This window comes from Zootoca vivipara, chromosome 10, assembly GCF_963506605.1.
Source record: "Zootoca vivipara chromosome 10, rZooViv1.1, whole genome shotgun sequence".
NCBI classification, from domain to species: Eukaryota; Metazoa; Chordata; class Lepidosauria; order Squamata; family Lacertidae; genus Zootoca; species Zootoca vivipara.
Window position 1 is genome coordinate 39,930,437 of NC_083285.1, and position 24,476 is coordinate 39,954,912.

General features: G+C 44.7%; 1 long non-coding RNA gene across 2 annotated transcripts; it reads right to left on the reverse strand.

Annotated features, from left to right (window-relative positions):
• Window positions 1–5,076: 5,076 nt before the first annotated feature.
• Window positions 5,077–22,163, reverse strand: LOC132592730 (uncharacterized). Of its 2 annotated transcripts, none has more exons than XR_009558242.1 (3): window positions 21,790–22,163; window positions 18,873–18,965; window positions 5,077–5,132 (listed from the first exon to the last, which is right to left on the reverse strand). It is a non-coding gene; the product is annotated as an uncharacterized LOC132592730 (long non-coding RNA). The 2 variants fall into 2 exon arrangements; XR_009558241.1 differs by having other exon boundaries at window positions 18,873–19,457.
• Between the last annotated feature and the right edge of the window lie 2,313 nt (window positions 22,164–24,476).

Sequence of the window (24,476 nt, forward strand, 5' to 3'; positions counted from 1 at the left end):
TATGCATCAGCTTGTGATTTTTTTTTAAAAAAAAAAACCTCATGAAAATTTGTCAGCATATCAGTGTGCATATCTAATAAATACATTTTTGTCAGCAATTTTCTCTAATTCAATGCAGTTTTGTATATTTTTTATCAAGAGATGCATTTGTATCCAATCTTTTCCCCAATATACACATTTTTGTTTTTTTAAAAAAAATGCTGGAAAACTGCATTGCAACATTCACGGAAGTGTGGATTTCAAAAGGGAGCCGCATTTTGGTTCCTTGATTTTTTCAGGAATTGCAAAGTAGGTGGGATCACATAGTGAACTGAACCAAATTTCTCCCCCATCCTGACTTCTGCAAACTCCCTTGAGTTAACTTATTTTATGATCCAAGGCATCTGAAAGACCTCTGAGCAGAATATCTACGGTATCCTTCCTGCTCCCTGATCTTTTCTGAGGTAGCCACGTGGCTTTGCATTCCCACCCAATACTGGTCATGCATTTTTGTACAAGAATTCTGCAAACACACACACACAACTTCAGAGTCAGCAGAGTCCAATTGGGAACCAGAAGTCAATCAAAATCTATGTGGAGGTCAGAAGGAAACCCCTCTGACTTGAGGGTTGCTACTTATACATTACTGAACAAGAGAACAAAAGAGACCCCGGTTTGCATTAAAATCTACCTGTGCTAATTTATAAGTATATATCCAGAATTTAGAAATAACTGCTTTAATTTCAATAGTAAACACATCTCACCATTGTGGGGAAGACAGTTACTGGGTGGGACCTGTATGCCTAGTCAGTCTTCGTTCATGTGCTAGATGCTGATGGGCCACTTCAAGGCTCCTGCTCCTCTCTCTCCTGCCTCTCTCTTCTTATCTTTTAAACCACATTTAGACCGGACAGACCTCCAAATACAGGGTGCCTTCAAATAAAGGCCTGGCCCCTGAGAACCCTTCAAATAGAGGGTGCCCTGGATAAAGTAGGACACATGGCCACTCTAGATTACTTCCATCACTTACAGAATGGCTCCTCTCCACTGCAACAGCTTTATAACATACCAAAGCATCATCAACACTGTAGTTCTTATCCATTCTTCACTCTAAGTTTTTAGAGTGGGTTGCAATAATTATAGCATCTTGCAACGTATGACGGAGACAATTACCTTTCTGAAGGCTTTTCCAGTTGCTGCAGTTTAATGTGCAAGCTGCACTGAACGTCAGGTTCTGGGATTGCCTTGAATTCCGCACATCTTCCAGCTAGGTTTGCAGAAGTTAAACTCACCCTGACCCCCTTACACATCTTCCTACTCCCTTTGCCCACCCACCCTCCCCAAAAAATCTCAGACGCCCCCTCCCTTCAGACTCCTCAGTGATTATTAAATGCTGCCCATCCAGTCAGCAGCTGTTTTGCGGGAAAGGGGCATTTTATAATCCACAATGCAATCACAGCACAGCTGTTCCGGGAGATTACGGAGAGAAAGATTGGTATTGCAGGCTGGGATTAAGCATAAGAGGTGACCTCCATTCACTGCAGGAGCAAATCTTTCAGGGAAAACAGAGCTGGAGTCATTCATGAGCAGCCTTACCATTCATGAGCAGCCTTACCAACTTCAGCCTTACCAAGAGAGGCAAGGGCTGAGAGTGGTCAGTAAAGATAAACTAATTTTTTCATATTGTTATTGTTTCATTCGTGATGCAAATTTATCTACGTCTCTTCAGCCATATGCCTGAATATGGGGAAAGTCTGCAGGGGGCTTCTGCAAGTAGAGCTCTCCCCATGATCAGGGTAAAACAGGGTCCACGATCACACAGAGGTGTTTACCTACATTTCAGCAAAAGTGAGTTGAAACCCCATGGAGACCTTCTCTGGGAATAATGGAGGCGCACTGTGTGCAAGGACATTGGAGGTGAGGTTTGCACACCTGCCACCACCCACACTTCTACCATTCATGTGTTCAGGTGCTCTGATCAGACACCCCATGGGTGTTCAGGTGCAAGAGAAGACAGGACTCCTGCCCAGAGCTGTGCTGAAGAGCTTGCACAAGCCACACCTGCTGAAATCCCCTTTTCTTCTACACAATTTTTAAAAGTGCAGGAGCCCTGTCTTCTTTTTGCAGCTGCCCACCTTAGATCCATGTCACATGAATTTGGGGGGGGGGGGAATGAACACATTCCGAGGACTGGAAATTTGGCACTGTTGCTACTTTAAACTTTCTGATAGCATTTCATTTTAATTCAAAAATGTTAACATGAGCAAGAGCACAGGGACCAGCACAGCTGCACAAATTGCCAGGTGTGCAATTTAGTTTTTGTTGGATTACACAGGATTAGGAAGTCCTTTAGGTAGGCATCATCCCTTACATAACTATCTAACTGGAGTAGGGAGTGTTTTTAAAATTGGTGTAGTCAGAGGAGGACTGATTAATTTAGTGTTCCCCTGGGGAATCAGAGCAGCTTATTGGTTTCTGGCACTGCAGCCACACCACTAGAGTAAGACTGAGGGATTCACATGGATGGCGGCTAACAGATTGAGATTGAATCCTGACAAGACAGAAGTACTGTTTGTGGGGGACAGGAGGCGGGCGGGTGTGGAGGACTCCCTGGTCCTGAATGGGGTAACTGTGCCCCTGAGGGACCAGGTCCGCAGCCTGGGAGTCATCTTAGACTCACAGCTGTCCATGGAGGCACAGGTCAATTGTGTGTCCAAGGCAGCTGTCTATCAGCTCCATCTGGTACGCAGGCTGAGTCCCTACCTGCCCGCGGACTGTCTCACCAGAGTGGTGCATGCTCTAGTTATCTCTTGCTTGGACTACTGCAATGCGCTCTACGTGGGGCTACCTTTGAAGGTGACCCGGAAACTACAACTAATCCAGAATGCGGCATCTAGACTGGTGACTGGGAGCGGCCGCCGAGACCACATAACACCGGTCCTGAAAGACCTACATTGGCTCCCAGTACGTTTCCGAGCACAATTCAAAGTATTGGTGTTGACCTTTAAAGCCCTAAACGGCCTCGGTCCGGTATACCTGAAGGAGCATCTCCACCCCCATCGTTCTGCCCGGACACTGAGGTCCAGCTCCGAGGGCCTTCTGGCGGTTCCCTCACTACGAGAAGCCAAGTTACAGGGAACCAGGCAGAGGGCCTTCTCGGTAGTGGCACCCACCCTGTGGAATGCCCTCCCACTAGAGGTCAAAGAGAACAACAATTACCAGACCTTTAGAAGGCATCTCAAGGCAGCCCTGTTTAGGGAAGCTTTTAATGTTTGATGGATTTCTGTATTTTAATGTTTGATGGATTTCTGTATTTTAGAATTTCTGTTTTGTTGGAAGCCGCCCAGAGTGGCTGGGGGAACCCGGCCAGATGGGCGGGGTATAAATAATAAATTATTATTATTATTATTATTATTATTATTATTATTATTATTATTCACAGAGTCTGAAATTTTACCCTAACCCTGAACTAGTTCTCTTGAGGCTACTTTAACTCTAGATAATATAAAAAAAATTCCTTCCAGTAGCACCTTAGAGACCAACTAAGTTTGTCATAGGTATGAGCTTTTGTGTGCATGCACACTTCTTCAGATAGATAATATAGACATGGGGGTTGAGTATTCTACTGGTATTTGTTTTGAAGATTTTCCTGTCTCTTGCCCATGTATGCACAGATCCTCCTTGTCCACACTTATCTAACACTTGCCAGCACCCTCAGCAGAATGACCTGAATGTGTAGGCTGTTGCATAAACAAACTCTCAAATGCACAAAGCCTCTATATTTCCAGTGGACCCTGCACCTAGTGGTATGGGAGAACACAGGAAAATGCCTGTTGGATCAGACCAAAAGCCCATCTAGGATAGCATTCAGTCCCCAGTGGCCAACCAGATGGGGAACTGGACTACAATTTTCTGCACTTTGATTTTAACTCTGCCAAGACTTATAAAACTTATATCTAGGAAAAGGGATACAAAGCAAACAGTGGCAGTTATTTATCCCAACAGTAGGTGGCACTCCTTCCTTACAATTCCTTCTGAGGGGTGGAATCCCATTTGCTCCAGTTTTTTAAAATCTCCGACCACTGGAAGGGTAAAAGACTCTTTCTTCCTTTTAACTCTTGATTTTTAAAAGGAACAAACAAAAACATTTGGCTTCCTTTTTTCTCTGAATGCATTTTACTTCCTTCTCCTCCCTCTATGACTATGGAATATTTGTGATACCACCCTAGAATTTTTATATAATCAAACCAATTATCTTGAAAATACCTGCTGTGTCCATCCACCTAGATCTGGGCTTTCCCAATAGACTTGTTTTGAGAGACAAAGGCAAAACCCCTTATTCTTTATTGTGCCCATATCTCACCACTCCCAATTCCCTCCCTAGTTTCATCTTCTGCCACTTTCCACTATCTAAGGTGATCCCTTGGCATATTAGCATGATGATTTCAAAAATGAAAACAATGTGCCATTTATCCCTTTTCCATAGATAAGTATATCTACAAGGGATATATCTTATTTTTGGGGTGGGAAGGGGGACAGGCAGGCAACTGCTGTACTAACATTTGGTATCCAAGCCTTTTTTTTAAGGTCATGGTTAAGTTAGGCTCACCATCCCTTATGCATGATGACCCAAACACTTGATTCCTGCTAATGCTGGTAGGATCTTCCTGTACTCACTATCAAATGAGGCGGATAAAAATTTGCCCTGGGGGTAGTCAACTATATGAGGGAAAGTAATGATGAAATAAAGTTCAGCATTTCAGCACTGTCTCTTTGCACTGTTCACATTACCGTGATGCTACGTATGCCTATTCAGGCAAAGTCTCGATGGGTGATACTTAATGACACCGAGTCAATGTTAGTCCTAAGAACACAAGGAGAGCTGTGCAGGATCAGGCCAAGAGCCCATCTGCTCCAGTATCCCATTCTCACAATGGCCAAACAGATGCCCCACGGCAAGCCCACAAGCAGGACCCAAGTGGTCTCCCTGGGTAGAGATGAGATGTGCTGAATCGGCAGCCCTGCCCTCCCACTTCCAAGGGCAACACCCCACCTGCGACTCTTAAAGATGGCACAGCTCTTCATAGCTCCTCATGGGGGGCACAGGAGGTTTCTTGCAGCGGTGGTTCAATGATGAGTCCTTGGTAGCAGCCCTGGAAAGAGATGGGGGACATCATCACAAACAGGAACACCAAGACAGGAGAAGACAAGGCACAAAGAAATGCAGAGAGAGAGAATCAGCCATATCCAGGCAGCTGTTCTCACAGCTTATCCGATGAGGCGCTGGTTACCTCCAACCCTACAGCTTTTCTTTTTGCCTACTTGAGTTAAAAAATTCCCAGGAGATGGTCCTTTTCACTCATTGGCTTCTGCAAAGGAAGGTTCCTTCCCAGGGCAATAGCACCCAGACTGCTAGACCTCTCAAAGCTGGTGACAGACTCAAATGACAGTGTGTTTTTTGTTTTTGCTTGAGCCCTAAGTAATTCCACTCAGATTGTAAACCTTTATTTAGCTCTTTAACCCTTCCTTAGCAGCAGTATCCGTGGGATGCGCATTTCTAGCTGGTAACTACATTTGATGGGGAGACGTGATTGGCTTTCACAAATCCCCTACTATGAAAGGCATCAAACCCCTCCGGAGATTTTAAAAATAGGAAATGACTTAATACTGGGTATTAGAAAGCTCCGGAATCAGAGCTTATTATCCCAAGGGGGGGGGTGTTTGTCACAATTGCTCCTCCCCAGGCCTTGCAGCGTGACCGCCATTCATTGCAATGGCAACAGATGTGCAAAAGATGTTAAGCCTTGGGTTGTGCCACAAAGATCCAAAGTCTTGTGGGTCCCCTAGCGGGTGTGTCTTGTCTACTCTTAGTAAAGTAGACTCCAGAGTTTATTCCAATGAATAAGAAAGAATAACAGTGAACGTGAGAGAGAGAGTTTTGTAAAAGAAAAGAAAAAGCCAGAGAGAGAGAGAGAATATCATGGAGCTGCGCTCTCTCTCTCTCTCTCTCTCTCTCTCTCTCTCTCTCTCTGTGTGTGTGTGTGTGTGTGTGAATCCTATACAATGGGGGAAAGGCATTCCAATGCTCAAAAGATGCCAGTTACATAAATATGCAGATTAGATGGAGCCACAATAGGAATTTTTGGTCCTGCATCGTGTGAAATTGTAAGCTCGGAAGTGAAATCTGAGCACCCTTTACCCATTTCTCTCTTTCTCTGTCTTAACAAACCCTCAAATCTCTTAGGGCCCTGATTCAAATGTCTCATTTCCATCATGGGTTGCTTCTTTCCAAATGTGCTCCTTCATTCTGAATTATGTCACAGAAGCGGCAGGATTTCCACTTTTGCACAAGGTGCTTTGTCCCAATCTAGAAGTGCTCCTCGAAGAAACATTTGCCAGCCTCAGTTATGTCACTTGAATGGATGTTTAGCCCAGGGATAGGGAACTCAGTCTTATCTTGGTAATCCTTACAACAACACCGTAAAAGCAAGTTAGCTTTACTGGTCAATACTAATCAATAAGGTAAAAGGTAAAGGACCCCCGGACGGTTAAGTCCAGTCAAAGGTGACTACGGGGTGCGGCACTCACCTCGCTTTAAGCCGAGGGAGCTGGCGTTTGTCCGCAGACAGCTTTCTGGGTCATGTGGCCAGCATGACTAAGCCACTTCTGGCGCAACGGGGCACCGTGACAGACTAATCAATATGAGCCTCCTCACACAGCAGGTGGTGAGTGGACTGAGGCTGAGGGGAGAGTGGGCTGAGATGAGATTGGAACCAGGGATTTCTCAAGCTCATGCTATTAAGCCTTAATTGCCAACTATGCCGTCTCTTTCTGGAGAATACTGGGAACATTGGAACGATGTTCTCTGTCCAGCCCAAAGGGGGATTTGATTTCTTCACTGGAAAAGGGGGGGGGAATTACATAAGTTTTCAAGAAGTACCTAGAGACATTCTTCTCTCACTGGATAGTTCACTTTGGTGTTAATCGTCCATATTGTCTACACTGATTTGCAGTGGGTCTTTAGGAGGAGGAGGAGTTTGGATTTGATATCCCGCTTTATCTCTTCTTCTGAAGAAGAACATTGAATACATGGGGTAGGCTTCGCTATCAAAAACGACCTTGTGAAGCTCCTGTCAGAAGTCCCTACTATTAATGAGCGATTCTCAACCCTTCGAATAAAGCTCTCCAAAAACCAACAGGCTACTATTATAAGCGCTTATGCACCAACACTGGATGCCAATGAAGACCCTAAGGAGTCTCATAGTGGCTAACTTTCTCCTTTCCCTTCCTCCCCCACAACAAACACTCTGTGAGGTGAGTGGGGCTGAGAGATCTCAGAGAAATGTGACTAGCCCAAGGTCACCCAGCAGCTGCATGTGGAGGAGCAGAGACGAGAACCCGGTTCCCCAGATTATGAGTCTACAGCTCGTAACCATAAAATCTGGAACCTTCTTCCTGTGAATCAGATGTTCTGCCACTAACCTATGACCCGTTTCCCTGAAGACAACACAATGCATCAGGAATTAAGGACTTGGGAGATGGCAGTGGTTACTTAGCTGTGAGGGATAGACACTCTGCACCAGCTCAAGGGCAACCCTAATATATAAACTGGGCAAAATGGTAATCTATATACATATCTATCAAAGAACAAGAAGTTTCTAGAACAGACAGACGTACAGTGGGGTACCTATACAGGGAATTGTGTGAAATCATTGCTGCAGAGTTGTAAAAACAAGTCAATCAATTGTGTTGGGGTCATTGGTATTCAGACAGTTGTTTTCCTATGTGTGGAAAAACAGGAGTGCCCAGCCCATAATTTAATCACATTGTGCCAGTGGGTGTGGTAGTGGTTGCTATAGCAACAGCTTGTACTGTGTAATTCCTCTTCCTCTGGCTTTGGGCAATGAGGAGTGTCTGGCTGGGGCTGGATATTACTCGTGAGGTCTGTTTCCCACAAACGAAACAGTTTTCCTGCACAGAGATCATTTCTAGGAAGGGAACAATGCACTTATTTCACCAGCATTGCATGTGAGTTGTGGATGACGAGGTCCTCACTCACCCAGCCTCCAATCCCTGGCAGAGGTACTGTGGGGAGATCAAAGGAGGGAAAACTCCAGAGCTTTGTGCCAGGACAAAAGGTCCCAAGGACACCTGGAAAATATGGTTTTCCTAAGGATGCTCTTGGGAAATGGCATCTCCCAAGGGTACCTACCTGGGGTTTTGGCCCCATGCCAGAGCGGGGAGGGAAATAGTTCTCCCTGCAGCTGGAGTTCTGCAGCTGCTGGTCTAGGGAGAGAATTTGGGATGTTACGGGGGGATGAACCAAGCTTTGGCCTGCAAATCAGGCACCCTGCTTCCCAGTTTGGTGGGAAGTAGCTCGGCTTATTTCTCCAGCAAAGCTGATGTGAGCTATTTTGCAGAAAGCTGACGCCTGTACTCTTGAGCATGTGCAAGCTGCTGTAGGTGGCATCAAAAATATGCTTGTTTCCCATGGAAATCATGTGCATGAATCACAGGGTATGAATCACACTTGGGTTTGCATGCTTTGGCTCTGTGCAAGCAAGGATTGGAGCAGCCAAGCCAACTCTTTGGACCAAGCCCTGTTCCTGAACCTTTGACAGCAATTTGAGTGGCAGGCATGAGCTGGTCAAAGTACTGTGTCCTTAGCTCCACCTATGGCATTCAACTTCTCATTAAAGGCACAAGAGCAGGGCAGGGCATTTTCTTCTATTATCAGTTGGCAAACTTACCCAAAACACCCTCTGATTCTCCTCACATGGGAGGGACCGCGTTGAGACTTTTGGGATTATGATTTACTGGGTGGTGCAAAGCTCTGACTGGCCAGAGAACAGTAGATTGACAGAAAGAGCTGCAGAGCTTCTCTGACTTCAAAGAGAAGTATAAAAATGTGTGGGGCATAGGAAAGCGTGAGATCTTGAGATTTTGAGGTTTGTTAAAATAAGAATAATAATTGCTTGATATTTTCCAGGTGGCGCTGTGGGTTAAACCACTGAGCCTAGGGCTTGCTGATCAGAAGGTTGGTGGTTCGAATCCCTGTGACGGGGTGAGCTCCCGTTGCTTGGTCCCAGCTCCTGTCAACCTAGCAGTTCGAAAGCACGTCAAAAATGCAAGTAGATAAATAGGTACCACTACAGCAGGAAGGTAAACGGCGTTTCCATGTGCTGCTCTGGTTTGCCAGAAGCAGCTTTGTCATGCTGGCCACATGACTTGGAAGCTGTTCGCCGGCTCCCTCGGCCAATAATGCGAGATGAGCGTGCAACCCCAGAGTCGGTCACGACTAGACCTAATGGTCAGGGGTCCCTTTACCTTTGCCTATTTTCATTTGGAAGGCAGTACCTCAGTAGCCCTAGTGGACTGCTTGCCACCCTATTCCTGACAAGCATTTTTTTTTATTTAAAAAAATCAGATTATCTGGGTTTGATTTGTGATGGGTTGTCCAAAGCAGAGAAGACCAAAAGAACAAAAAAGCAGAGTGACTTCAGGTTGTCCAGCAGAAGGCAGCTTCCAACAAATTAAAAGCACAGTAAAACATTAAAAACTTCCCTATACAGTACAAGGCTGCCTTCCGGAGACAAGAGCTAGCAACCTGATGGACAGCATGGAGTAAAACTGTACCACTGTCCCACATCAGTCCAAACCCAAAACAGGGTGCAGCTCTGGGATAAATATTTCCTGTGGCCTGACCGGGGATGGGGCAGGGAATGGAGGAAGAATCTTAAGGTGATGATCTCTGTGATGGATCCCCCAACTCACTGCTTTAACCTCAGAGGCTCTCCCTGTGCTTCTCCACAAACAGGAGAAAAAACCCTCCAGAGTCCAAATTGGACTTGTCTCCAGAGTACCTCAGGCTCTGCGTTCGAAACCTATGGCCACCAGTGGGGTCTCCCTCCCTGGGATCCCTACTGCTACAGTGTGCCTCTCCCTTAGGCAACTATGTGGCTCCTTCGGCTTCGCTAACCAGCCCTTTGTATGACAGGAGAAACAGCAAACAGTTTCCTCTTCCCCAGGAAAGCTTTGTTCTCCCCTCTTTGTCACACCTCTGAAGGTACTGAGACACTGCCGAGTCAGTGAACGTTTAAGCACAATTAACTTTATTATTTAACTTATAAACATGAGTTTCTTTGGTTCTTAAAAGCACCTATCTTCTTTTTATTTAACACAGTTTTCTTCATACAGCTCCTGCATCCCTCTTTAACACTCTACTCTCTACCAGCTCCCTAACTGCCACCTGCCAACTCCCTAACCACCTCTCCCTCGCTCCCACAACCCTCTCCCTCGAATTAACTGCCTCCCATTCCTTTTAAACTCCTGGCAGTCCCGCCCCTCAGGAATGGAATGCGTCATTTATCCAGGAGGTTGGGGTTTAACTCTCTGCACCCTGGAGTTCTTTTGCCCACCAGGCCAATCCGTCACAGCTGCCTTCCGGAGACAAGAGCTAGCAACCTGATGGACAGCATGGAGTAAAACTGTACCACTGTCCCACATCAGTCCAAACCCAAAACAGGGTGCAGCTCTGGGATAAATATTTCCTGTGGCCTGACCGGGGATGGGGCAGGGAATGGAGGAAGAATCTTAAGGTGATGATCTCTGCTGCCCCCTACAGTGCTGCTAATAAATTCATCCCAACAAAAATTGCTTTCTGGAGAGAATAAAAGAGTAAGATTAAGCAATTGGACCCTGCCGTTGGTGACCAGGGCTTGTTTTTGTGAGCCAGCGATGGTATGAAGAAAAGAGGAAGGGAGGAGCACCTCTGAATGAACATGCAGAAATGCGAGGAGCAGGAGGGTGCGGCTGACAAACAGAAACATTATACAGAATTGAGATGTTGCGCATGTAGCTACTGTGCTCGAAAGAAACCAGAAAGCCGTGCTGAAATGTCGCATCCATCTACATCGAGGATTTGCTTGCAAGTTGCTGCTTTAATGAGGATGCTCCTAGCTTGGGGATGAACAAGAGGAAGGAGATGTCCAGCAATGCCATAAGAATGTTACAGTTGTGACAAGGAATAAAGATATTGCTAAGTCACAACAAACTTTGACACATCATGATGCAATATAAATATACGTAAAAGGAAGGGAATGTACACACTAAGACTGGCCTTGTTCCATGTGAGTTTCATAGAAGGAAGTTTCATTTGGGTTGAGCAAATATTTGAAATATTTCCCCCCTCCTTTCTCAAAACCAAGATGTCTATAAAAAGCACAGCTTAGAAATGTGAGCTGCTATTCCATTCAAATAAGGTGTTAATTAGAGGCATATTGTTCCAATCTCATCAGTGATCTCATACAATCTCATCAGCATAGGGTTTAAATTGAGGGACAAATCAGTGGTATATTCAATCATTTACATGAGACCTCCAATTTAATTTTCCAGGGGCTTCTTGGCCAAACAAAATAAAAACCTTTGTTTTTACTCAAGTAGTAGGTATTTTCTTTTGCAATGGAATAAGGTTTTTGAGCATTAATAAAGCAATGTGGCAAGCTGTTTTAAGTTTGCACAGAAGCCTCGTCCATTTTGAGCAGCACGCAAAAATCAAATCACTCTGAATGCTAAAACAGGAAGCAATAAAATGGACATCATTCTGTGTTCAAGTTTAAAAACAAAGCTTGATCTTCTACTCAATTCCTAGGGGAGGCAGCAAGATTCTGCATTTACAGCATGTACCTATGGGCAGTGACAGTATGAAGAGTCTGGGAATATTCACAAACATTCTGGCTTCTGAGGGGAATGAAGCTCACTATAGCAACTCTCTAAATTGAAAGGACAATTGACCAGAAAAGAAACTTTATACAGAACTGAGGAACAGCAGGAGTAAAGTATGATAAACTCAGGAAATATGAATAGGCTTGTTATTATCTTTCACTCTGCCAAGGAAACAAACAATCTCAGTCAGGAAAGTGCGGTGGGGGGGTGGGGGGGAGAAGAGGAAATGATGGAGCTCTATATAGTGAGGGATAGGGAGGAAATCTGATTCGGTTCACATTTAAAGGCAAACCTTTCTAATTCACAATATCCAAAACAATATGCAAACAGAAACACAACCATTCTTTGAAATCCATGCTTCTCCTAATTCTGAAGTGCTGTTCTCCAGCCAAGTAAAAAAATGTACTTACTAGTGTAAAGCATGCTTAAAAATGCATATGTCTGCAACAATAACACAGAAATGCAACACATTACGGGAAAATACTTTGTGAAATTGTGTGCATTTCACAATTGTGTAGGCAAAATTGCATACAGCATGTGCACATTAGGAAGAATGGGCGCTAAAATGCTGGTGAATTTTCATGATGGTTTTTATCTTTTAAAAAAAAATCACAAAAAGCTGTGAAAATGTGGAGAACCAAACTTCAGAAGGTAAAAACTAGAAATGCAGGGAAACTGGGACTGACTTATCCCTAGCTCCAGAACCACTCTGGTGCTCCTCCAACACTACAAAAGGGGAAATGGGAGGGATTAAAAAAAGCATGGGGCAGGCACTATCCTCTAGTCTAGTCAATGCACCCTTTTATCAAAGGTGCTGCTGTCTTTTTTTCTGAAAGGAAGCTCCATCTTGAAACATGCAATTCACTCATGTTTGCTAAAACCAGGGGCACAACACAAAAGAACAGACAATGCCTCCTTTCTTTTCTCCCTTTCCTCTCCCAGATGTGGGAACTCTTTTAAGTGAGGCCAAGGAATGTAGGAAGGGTCTGTTTCAAGAGAGAGACCCCCACCCCACCCCCGCCACACACACAGAGAGAGAGACTGCCAGAGATTATTTCAGAGTTTCCCTTCGGAAGATCTTCCTCTGCCTCTTTGCTTAGGCCCTGAAGGCCGCCTCAGGCTTTGCATATCACAACCACTGAGAGAAGCAGCGGTGTGCAAGTTTTCTTTTCTGCCTTTCCTGTGTCAGGTGTGAAACAGAGAATCCAACAGCAGCGTCTAGCCTCCCTGCCTCAGGTGGCACAATGTCATGATTTATTAATTGGTTATTTCTATACCGCTTAATATATTAAAATATATGTCTAAGCGGTGTAGAAGAAACTGAAGCAACAACAGACAACCTAAACAAAACATTACAAAAATACACAGTCATATAAAAAATGTTACACACACATACACACACACACACACACACATTCATTTTCCTTCTGACGCAACCTCCCTCTCAGCATCCAGGTTCTCACCCAGGGTTAAAACAAGCTCTCAGCTCACCCACAAAAGTCTCACAATGAGAAGGGTTCCTGGAAACAGCGGGCATCACCCTAGTCTCTCACTCTAGACTTGCTTTTCATGGGCAGACCCAGGGCTTTTTTTCAGCCAGAACTCACTGGAACCGCATTCTGGCACCTCTGAAGCATTGCGGTGCCGTTCCCCGGCACAGCACTTGGGGCTGCGTGCTGGAGGAGGCCGGCAACACAGTGGTTGTAGCAGCGTGGCAGAGGTTGGCGGCATAAGGCTGTGGGGCTCAACAACTTTGGTTCCGGCACCTCTTTTTCTAAAAAAATGAGCCCTAGGCAGGCCCAAGGTACCTCCTCCGGCTGCCGTCAGCTGTGTCCCATTCAGCTCCACACTCAGTTCCAAGTACAGCTGGTTTGTTGAGTTTCCCAGGGGGTCCAGAGTATGGGGGAAAGACCCCCTTCACTCACAGTTCTATCCTCTCTTTCTCCTCCAGCTGCTTCCCACCCCCCGGTCTTTCCAGAGCACCCACTAGCATGTTCAATTTCAACAAAATTTTGAGATGGCAAACACAATAAGGACTGTAAAGCATCATGTAAACTTTTAACAAGTGTTATATAAATTATTAGTAATATCAGCCACTGTTTTGGTACCTTATGTACACGATGTGGCTCCCTTTTCATACGCCGCAAGTTACCCTGGAGGGTAATTGCAGCAGGCCATTTCCTCTCCGGCGATGGCTCAAATATGTTGCTGCTGCCGAATGACTTATATTTGTATCTAGAGAAAATGATTTCATTTTTATCCTTATTCTAGCCAGCTATTTGGTCATGTTTGGAAAGGGGGGGGGGAGAGGCTTTGAAGCTTCAGGGCTCACACCAAAAAAGCTTTTCTGTCTGCTGGAGAATGGCTTCAGTCACTCCAAATGAGGGTGTGGGCTTTTGAGAAAATGGGTCTCTCAGGACCTCCATCTTCAGCCATGAGAGGAGGAGGAGGATTACGGGGCCCTTGTTTTTGAAAGGAGGTTCATTTCAAATGATTCCCGATAGCCGGCAGTGATAAAAATAATAATAAATCATTTTGCCTGTTTTGCTGAATGTTACCAGTTGCTTCAAAGAGCTGCTTTCTGCTGCTTTATCGATTTGATTGCTGTTGTATGTTTCTTTTTGTTGCAAGTTCTTCTACTTTGATTATTTATTTATTTTATTAAAGATTTTATTGGGTTACAAAGAATATGTGCAACGTCTCTTGTAACATCTTTACAAATCAATTTCATTTGTTGAGACATTGGGAAGAAAAAGGGGGAAAGAGGTAGATGGGGGAGGGCGGGTGGGGGTGGGGTCCAGTGACAATGTTTCTATTTTGCCTAGTGGGGGGGGCTTTTTGTTTTGTCAGCGTCGCTTGTGTAGGTTCTCTGCTGTTCGCTTGTGTTCCTTTGGTGGTGAGAGATGTTGGGGTTGGCCTCTAGGATATGGTTGTTCATTTGTGGTTGGCTGTAGTGTTCTTTGTTTCGTGTGTGAGTGGGGTGGGTAGGTGTTTTGGGTCAGGTTAGCCATATTGATTCGTATGCTGTTGGTGGATTTTTGTCGTCGTCTTGTTGGGCTGTGTATGTGATAAAGGTGAAGCCGTCTTCTTCTATTTGTCCCCGTGTCAGTTTCAGCTTATGGGTTAGTTTTTCTAAGAAGGCTGTTTCCCATACTATTTGGTACCATTGGTCCATGCTTACTCCTGACAGGTCTCTCCAGTGTCTAGTTATGGTGTTTCTGGTTGCTGAGAGTAGGTGGGTTGTAAACTGCCTTGGAAGCTTTACTGATGGGCAACATGAAAATGTCTTAAGCATCTGTGTGTACACAAACATATACACAAACTGTGTCTATTGTGAAGCAGAAACGGGATGGTGTGTCCCTGACAGCTGCAGGCCCAGCTATCTCAGACTGGAGATGAAACCTTGCAGGGACAGGTGGTATTTCAGAGACTGGATCAGAGAGAGGGGGCCGGGGGGGGGAGGAATGAAAGGTGGCATGTAAGAACATTGAGGGTTGCCTTGCTGGCAAAGGCCAGGGCACATCTAGTCCAAAGTTCTTGCTTCCACCAGCAGCTGTCCAGGAAACAAGAAGAGCATGCAGACAATGGCCATCTCTGGATCCACTTCTTCACCCAGCCAGCACCTGGAAATTGACCTAGGAACATGAGAAGTTTCATTTATCCCACCAGCAGGGTCATAGCTACCAGTAAAGACATTTGCAAATATTTGCTACCCTTGCCGTGACAGCAGACAGGCAAGAGGAGGCCCTGTGAGTGATGCCCCAAGCCCAGTCTGCGTTGCCACACTCCCCTGGTGCATCAAGAGGACCACCACCTCTTTTTGCCCACCATGCAGAGGAGAAGCAGGGCAATGGCAGATGTGCCAGCTGCTGCCAACTAGGTCGAGAACAGTCTCCTTGGTGTGTGACATGCGATTCCCCTTAATTCCTGAGAGAGCCAGCATTAATATTTGCAGCACATATTTGCAGATCATACATTTTCTTTCAAGTATGATCTGCGTACTTGAAAAATGCCACCCCACCCCCCAATCTGACAGCTCTTTGATGTCTCTTTGCCATGTGATAGCTGCCTACTTCATTCCAAGTGCTCTCCTCTTCTTGCCTTGAACTAACCTATTCATCTGAAGAGATCCCTGTACACCCATGTGTCTCTCCATTCATCAATTGTTCCTTCCCGGTGCTCAGGCCTTGCCATATAAACCAGCATTACTGATGCCGTAATGATTTCTTTACATTTCCTTGCCACGTGAAAATTTCCAAAGGGAAATCCAACCCCCTTTGCTGTTCCAGACACATGTCTTTTCCAAATTCCTGAATGTTAGGAGTCCCACTGAAACAGGAGCAGAAACTTCTGGGGATCTTTAATTATTATTGTTACAGTTCATATTTGCATAGCAAGGAATGGCCTCAGCAGAGCTATTTTCCACTGCATTCAGCACCAATATAGCAGAGTGCGGTTCCTGACTACGACTGCAGTTCTTGCATCTGAAAAAGTTTGCTTCAACTTCTTCCATGCGGACTATGGCTGCAGCCTGCACTGATGGCTCCCAGAGTTTTATGTATTTACCGGTATCCATCACGTTTATATCCCACCTTTCCTCCGACGAGCTCAAGGTGGCGTAGATTGGCCTCCTCCCATCTTATCCTCACAACGACCCTGCAAGGTAGGATAGGCCATGAGAGACTGACTTGCGCAAGGTTGTCCGGTGAGCTTCATGGCTGAGTAGGGATTTGAACCCTCATCTCCCAACAGTTCAGCCACTGCACCACAGACCGTATGACGACCTCCATTTTTGCGAAGCCTTGCGCCTAAAATATAGCAGCAAAAGGACAACACGAACAGGCGAACTCGGATGGATTTGGCTGGGAAAGGTTGTTTTTGTTTTTAAGTAAGGATAGCCTATAATCACAGAACCCACAACTCGTTATTTCTCGGTCTCTTGTCAGGAAGCTACAAGGACCTGGATCCATTTCAAGCCTTCATGTTGAAATTCCTTCTTTGTATGTATAGTACACACAGGCAGCGTGCCAGAATCCTGAGAGGCGGAGGGGAAAAGTGAGGGAGTTCAATGCCATATTATTAAAACCAGGTTCAGACACGTTGCAAAGTGTCAGAAGATAAGCTGCTTCAACACCTCTGCTGGGTTGGCTGTGCTTTGCTTTTTGCCACACAGTGGCTACATATATGCTTGGTGGCCCTCCCACTTTCCAGAGGCAGAGAAAACTGCCAGAGATGGCAGCCCAGCTTCCCTTAGGATGGGGCAGCCTTGGAGTGTTGCCGTTTGTTTAAAAGAGACATTGCTGTGTGCTCTTATTTTCATTAAGATATGCATTTTTGTGCACAGTCTCTGTCTGCATTGCAAAATTCAGTGGAATGTGAATTGTGCATGGCAGCTTGTGTTTTGTTCTGCTTATGGGTGTGAGTTAGGCAGGTTTGCATTAAAAGGCAAGCTGAGCAAGTTTCTCCCCCAGCCCTATTGACTATGGAGAAACATAAGTGGCTCATTCACAGCCATTAGCAAGCATCAAGGATATAAAAGGTGGTCCTTGTTACCATGAAAATGTGTTCCAGATTAAATTTGTTGGCCTTCAAGGTACCACAAGACTTTGTTCTTACAGCAGCAGACTCATATGATAATGGATTCAAATTGCTAGAAAAGAGATTTCAACTATACTAAATAATAATTTATTATTTATACCCCGCCCATCTGGCTGGGTTTCCCAGGAAGAACTTTCTGATGGTAAGAGCTGTTCAAAAGGTGGAACAGACTCCCTCAAAAGGTGGTGGACTCTCCTTCCTTGGAGGTTTTCAAGGAGAGGTTGGATGGCCATCTGTTATGAATGCTTTAGTCGGGAATCCTGCATTGCAGGGGGTTGGACTAGTTCACTCTTGGGGTGCCTTCCAACCCCACCATTTTATGATCCTATGACTTCTTGAAGGGGCATTCATTCATTTCATTTGTACACCTCTTTTCCACGCACACACAAAATTGTGATCAAAGCAACTTACAATACATAAACAGGGATGCCTTTCTAACAAAACCACTACAAAACAATTACATAATAACATAGCAAAGCAAAAATATAACAGCATGCAAAAAAACCCCACCCACATTTCAATACTACAAGTATAACAAGTTTTAGTAAACATCACACAGCAGCCAATAGAAAAACAAACAAGGGAGCTTCACAGTTTCTCTTAAGTCCTAGAAACACCCCTCCCATAATGTTGCTCTCAGGCATGATGTTTGTCTGGGATAAACCAGGGTCCAGGTTAAGAGAGGAACAGTTGGGGGCCCTTCATGAATTGCGCAATGTCCCCTCCAACTCCCTCTCTCCACTTAGAAAACCTTCCCACCACAGACATCTAAAAACAGCAGCTAAGAAGCTTGCTAAAGAACTTCTGGGAACCCAGCCTACTGCAGGGTACAGGATTGGATCAGAGTGTGGCCAGCCTGTTTAAATAAAATAGCCGTGTACAATATAAGAATTGCACCATTAACGAATCTATTTATTAATTTTATTTAAGCTATTTATATACCATATATCTTTCTAATCAAATGTAATAGAATATCAGTGTTCTTCCCGCCCCCGCCCCCATGGTGTAGTTAGTACTGGCACCTATTTTTATCAACTTTTTAATTAAACGTTGATCACAAACTCAATAAAGAAGGGCGGAGAGGGCAGAGGAAGAAGTGAGGAGTGGCAAAGGCATTTTGCAATTCATCAACATCATATTTCACACAGAAAAGCACTGAAGCATGCAATGGATAAGATGGAGTGAAACTAGTCATAAAAACAGGGAGGGGGGATCCTCTAAAATGCTTGCAGAAATAAATATAATGGGTTTTTGTCAACCCCCCGCAGCTCAACAGGGAGGGGGAGTTCCACAGAACTGGGACCACAGCACTCAGGATGCTTGTGGTAGATGGGAGCCATAGGGTACCATGAACAGAAACTCCCTCAAAGCTTTCAGTGATGGGGCAGAGATCGAATCCTTGAATGGTAGAGTTGAAAAGGGCCATCTAGTCTAACCCCCTGCAAAGCAGGAATGGTGTTTAAGGGATCAGATATCGTTGTAGTCTCATTGCTGAGCAACAAAACATGCAGAGCTCAGTGGAGGGGGAGGCCAGCCAACCAGAAGAGCCTCTGAGCTGTACTCATACTCACCTTGGAGGCAGAGTCAGCATCCAAAGTCAGGTCCAGTCCTAGGGTTGGGCGAACAGCAATCCACGTGGTCAGGGGGTCCAGGAGTCAGGGAACCTGATGATCATAAGGTGAAGGGTCAAGATGAGCAGGAAGCAGCAAGGTAGGACCAGGAACTACAAGCCTTGTTGCCAGCAATTGGCTGCTGCTGGAAGCGCTGCTTAAGAAGGCTGAAGCCAGCTGGTTCTTCTCATCAGTGCCTTGAAGGCTGATCAGCTCCAGGTGGAGTCACTCTGCCTTCTCCCCTTCAGGCTGCTGTTCAGCAGGCGAAGCTGACTCCTGACCCATGACAGATATAAGGGATCCGGGCAGTCCTGAAGATATCCTGGACACAAGTTGCATTAAGTAATTCTGGGGGTGATCAGTGTGAGGAGCAGGGCAGCAGACTCAGGCTCACTAGCAAGATCTTGGTATGTGGAGGTCAGAGGCCAGGGGCAGCTGATGTGAAACTGCTACCTTCTGCCACACATGGATTATACCCAGAATTGCCATTTGCATGGGCTGAGGAATAATGTTCTAGTGCCTTTTTCTTCTTAAATGGTTTTTCTCCTATATACAAATGATACAAATACAAAAAAATAAATTATTATTATTATTATTATTATTATTATTATTATTATTATTATACAGTTTTCACACTGTTGGTTTTGAACTAGTCTGACCATTTTATTGGCTTTTAGCTAGGTTTATTCAAACCCAACTCAGTTGTGGGCAATGTAAACTTTGAAATGCTTGTATTTTATTTTATTTTTTAAAAAGATATTCTACCTTTGTATCCTGTCTCACTCACCCATCTCTATCCTCCATCTCTCTGTCTTCATTAATGGACATGCTTCCCCCCCCCTCTCTCTCTGACACATGCAAGGCTTTTTCAGCACAATTAAATTTAAAATTGCCTTGCCAAGGCGACCTCTGGGCCATGTAAAGGGGAATGGCTGCCAACTAGCTAAATGTTTCATTTTGTGCAAATGGTCACTCTTTCTCCCTTCTGGGAACTGTGGGCAAGCCTGTGTGTTGGGAAAAATAAGGATTACCGGTATACAATTTCGCTCTGATTCATCCTTGTTGGGGGGAAACACATCCAAAGCAGAAAAGTTCCTGTTTCAAAACTCAGCTGAACCATGATTGTCCCACCTAGCTAACCTGAAGCAAGTAACTGCCTCACAGCCTCAAACTCACCTGCAATAGTGGGGTAATAATAATCCTGGCCTATCATACAGGGTTGTTGTAAGGATGACTGAGATAATGTACGGTAGACCTTTTGAGCATTTATGAAAAGCTCTATATACCCACACCCGTTTGTCTTCTTTTTCTTTTCTTTTCTTTTAACCCTCAAATGTCACAGATGCCCATTTTGCATCTGTGGCTTACCAAAAAGAACCTTTCAGAAGTGTTTCAAGTGTATCTGAAAAAGTGTGCATGCACACGAAAGCTCATACCAAAATAAAAACTTAGTTGGTCTTTAAGGTGCTACTGAAGGAATTTTTTTTATTTTGCTTCGACTCGGACCAACACGGCTACCTACCTGTAACCAAAAAGAACCTGTAATTCACTGAGGGAAAGGGCTTGGGAAAAGCGGAGGGATGCTTGGAAACCTGTACTTTAACTGTTCATTAATAATAGTAACACAGTAATAGATCATCACTATAGAGTGCAAGAAAGAGGGAAATGTGGAGATATTGATGCACATAATGCACACAATCTCTGCCTCACCCTCTCTGGCCATGTTTGTGCATCATGCTAGACCATGGTTTAGTGTGATGTGTGCAAGCAAGAATGAGCTCTCCTCTCCTCCTCCCATGCAGCTGAGATTAGGAGTTTGGAAGCTTCCATTTTTAGATACTCACAGCTTACTGAATTGGGAACCATGGTTCACATTAACTGTGGTTCATTTAAACAAGCCAACTTCATAAACCATGGCTTGAAGTGGACTTGTTTCAAACGAGACAGTTAACTACAGTTTGTTGCTTCAAACGAGGAGACGAACCACAGTTAAATTGCTCATTGGTGCTCACCACCTCTGTCCTTTCTCATCCATCCATAGCTGCCAAGTTTTCCCTTTTCTCGCGAGGAAGCCTATTCAGCATAAGGGAATTTCCCTTTAAAAAAAAAAGGGAGAACTTGGCAGCTATGCATCCATCTCCTTCCTCTTCCTAGATGTATGTGTTACTATATCATCCTCCCTCTCCTCCCTCTTCCGCCGACATCCATTGCAAGATTTCATTGCCACAAGCACAATAAAGTGCAAGGCTATTGCCATGAGCTAGCCCAACAGGTCTCCACGTGGAACATCAGTGTTAGATAAAAGCTGTGCATATGCTGTGTTTAAAATATAAAATAAATGTGTAGTGCAATAATAGCCATAGTTCTGCAGACTATGCATTTGAAGCAGGCTTCTGCACATACATAAGCCAAGCTGGATGGGGAAATCGTGTGCAGGAGCAAGTCCTGTGCTGTGCATATGATTTCATGGCCCCATCTTTCAAACAGGCCAAGCAAAAAATAGTAGTAGGTAGTGCTTATCAACTGTTCAAGAACAGGACTGGATTTAGATTCTGGCTCCCAACAAAATATTAAAAACACAATAAAACATCAACCATTAAAAAGTCTCTGTACAGGGCTCCCTTCAGATGGGGGTACCAACTTGAATAAAATATTGGGGGGGGGAGGTAAGCCCCACCCTGCATAACTGAACACATGATGTGGTGCATGCACAGCATTTGAATGGCAATGCCCATCAACTTGAGGGGCCCCCAAATATTTTATTGACCCCCTCGGCTCCTTTAGGAGTCTTCTGAAAGTCATATGGTTATTTATCTCCTTGACATCTGATGGGAGGGCATTACACAGGGCGGGAGCCACTACCAAGAAGGCCCTTTACCTGGTTCCCTGTAGCTTCACTTCTTGCAGTGAAGGAACTGCCAGAAGGCCTTCGGAGCTGGACCTCTGTGTCTGGGCTGGACGATGGGGGTGGAGACGTTCCTTCAGGTATAAGGCAGCTTATACACACTAAAGTAAATAATATTCCAGAGGGTTTTATTTCATTTCCGTACCTCCCCTCCCCCCGAAAACCACGATGTGATTCTACCTGTGAGCCGAAGAATTCCTTGCTGTTGGCAAGCATCACATTAAAGTGCTAAGCTGCGCCAACAATGTGTCCTGAAAGTTCAAATCAGGCACGGAAAGCCAGGGATCAATTGTACCAGCGCTTATCTGCGGCAGCACCTTTGACTGTTTGTTCAGTCAGTGTGATCATTACCTAGGGAAGGAGATCGGGAGAGGGCTCTGAGTTACTGTTGCTGAAATTCAGCCTTCTGTTGCAAAAGCAGTGCAGGTATTTGCCTCTCCACCCCACCCTTGCCTCCCTCTTTACTCGAAACACACCCCTGGAGCCACGGAGGAATGCCAGAGTGGATTAGCAGCTATGGGGTCAGTGGTGCATGTAATCCTCCGAGGAACACACAGTTGCCTTGCGATGGTGTGCAGTCTAAAAGGAGGCAGGAAAATGAGTTTTGGATCTTCAGATTTCCAAGCTGTGGAAATCTGAATTTGAAAAGGCATCAGGAAGGAAGTATGAGCTGTACAATAGCAGCACTGAGCCCTGTAGGAGCAGAAGCTTCATCAGAGAGACTTGGGTAAGGATGGGGAACTGGCCGGTCTCCTCCTGGTTTGGTTTGGGAAGAGGAAGGACCCTTCCAAGGAGCTTGGCAGGGGTTTGGACTGGATGGCCCTTGTGGTCTCTTCCAACTCTATGATTCTATGATTCTATGAGCCCTAATGGCATTCCGCTGCTGGGAAGTCTGCATTGGATATAATTTCGCCCACTCTCCAAGTTGAGGAAATGCAACACATACAACACATACAACACATACAAAAATGGCAAACTGGGTTCCTCTAAAGGCTGAAAAAGGCAAATGAATGAATAGATTAAAGTTCAGGCACATTTGTCCTCTAGACAGAAACCTAGGATGCCACTGGATATACTCTGTGTTGTAATACAGTGGGACCTCAGAAGTTGAATGGAATCTGTTCCAGAAGTCCGTTCGGCTTCCAAAATGTTCAGAAACCAAGGCGAGATGGGGAAATCGTGTGCAGGAACAAGTCCTGTGCTGTGCATATGATTTCATGGCCCAGCAAAAAATAGTAGTAGGTAGTGCTTATCAACTGTTCAAGAGCAGGACTGAATTTAGACTCTGGCTCCCAATAAAATATTAAAAACACAATTAAACATCAACCATTAAAAAGTCCCTGTACAGGGCTGCCTTCAGATGGGGGTGCCAACTTGAATAAAATATTGAGGGGGGGCTAAGCCCCACCCTGCATAACTGTAACACAGTTGTCCAGCCAAGCAACAGGTACGCAATTGCATATCCTGGGGTAAAGTGTGCACAAAAAATTATATATTCATGAAAATTAATACAAAGTAAATTATACCAAGGGAAACTTTGCTGGCAAAAATGTATATAGTATGAGAAAACTACACTGAAATTCTGAGTAATTTTCATGAAGTTTTTTTTTTTTAAGATGCAAACTGATGGGAAATTGGGGATATTGGAAAAATGAGAAACTGGCAGAAATTGATAGAATTCCTCACCCTACTCAGAAAGAAAGATTTTGCAAAGAGCTGTGTTTTATATATTACACACACACACACACACACACACACACACACACACACACACACAATTTTATTAAAAAAATACTGAAAATAGGAAAGGTTCGTTTACACATTTTTAAACGATTTGTTGGTTTTTGTTTCATTTTCAAAGGATGGTGCCATATGCTTTTGAATAATTATTATTATTTTAAAATTTCCCTGATGTGAGAGATATCATTGAAGTGGCCATTTTCCTTTGGAAAGTTTGACGAAAAAAGAGAGCCGTTTCCAATATGAAAATCAGCCCCATACAGCATTCAGCACAGCTCTCTTTTGGAAGAATTCCTTGGCAGCTCTAGAGCTTGGCTGGAAAACTAGCAAGGCAGGGAGCCAAGCATTATCCCTGCAGCATGGCTGATTTTCTTTCCTGCCTTAACTTCGTTTAATATCTGAACCATTAAATGTGCACAGCACACCATTGGAAAAGGCCACAGTGGCTGCAACTCCAGGTGGCTGTTTTAGCAATCTCCACCCCACGTTTCCCAGTTTCCACATCCATCGTTCCCAAAGACCCTGCAGTGGTCAGGTGCAAGCCTGAGACCCATGAATGATGCACAAACTTGCAGGAGCTTTGCCACATGCCCATCTCAGATATTCACACCTTGCCAATCACCCGTGACAAAGTCATGCATGTACAGCCATTTTCTTGCCATTTTTAGGGAGAAGCAGTTGAAAAATGTTAACCAGCAATAAGTGTTATGTACAAAAGCACAATTAAGGGTGCAATTGGTTTTTGTAAACCACTTAGAGGTGCTTTGGGGCTGTTGTGTTTTTGCTTTTAAATAATCAAACGGTACATAAATCTTTTGGCGCCGGGTGAATAGCTTTAGACCAGGCACCCCCAAACTTCAGCCCTCCAGATGTTTTGGACTACAATTCCCATCATCCCTGACCACTGGTCCTGTTAGCTA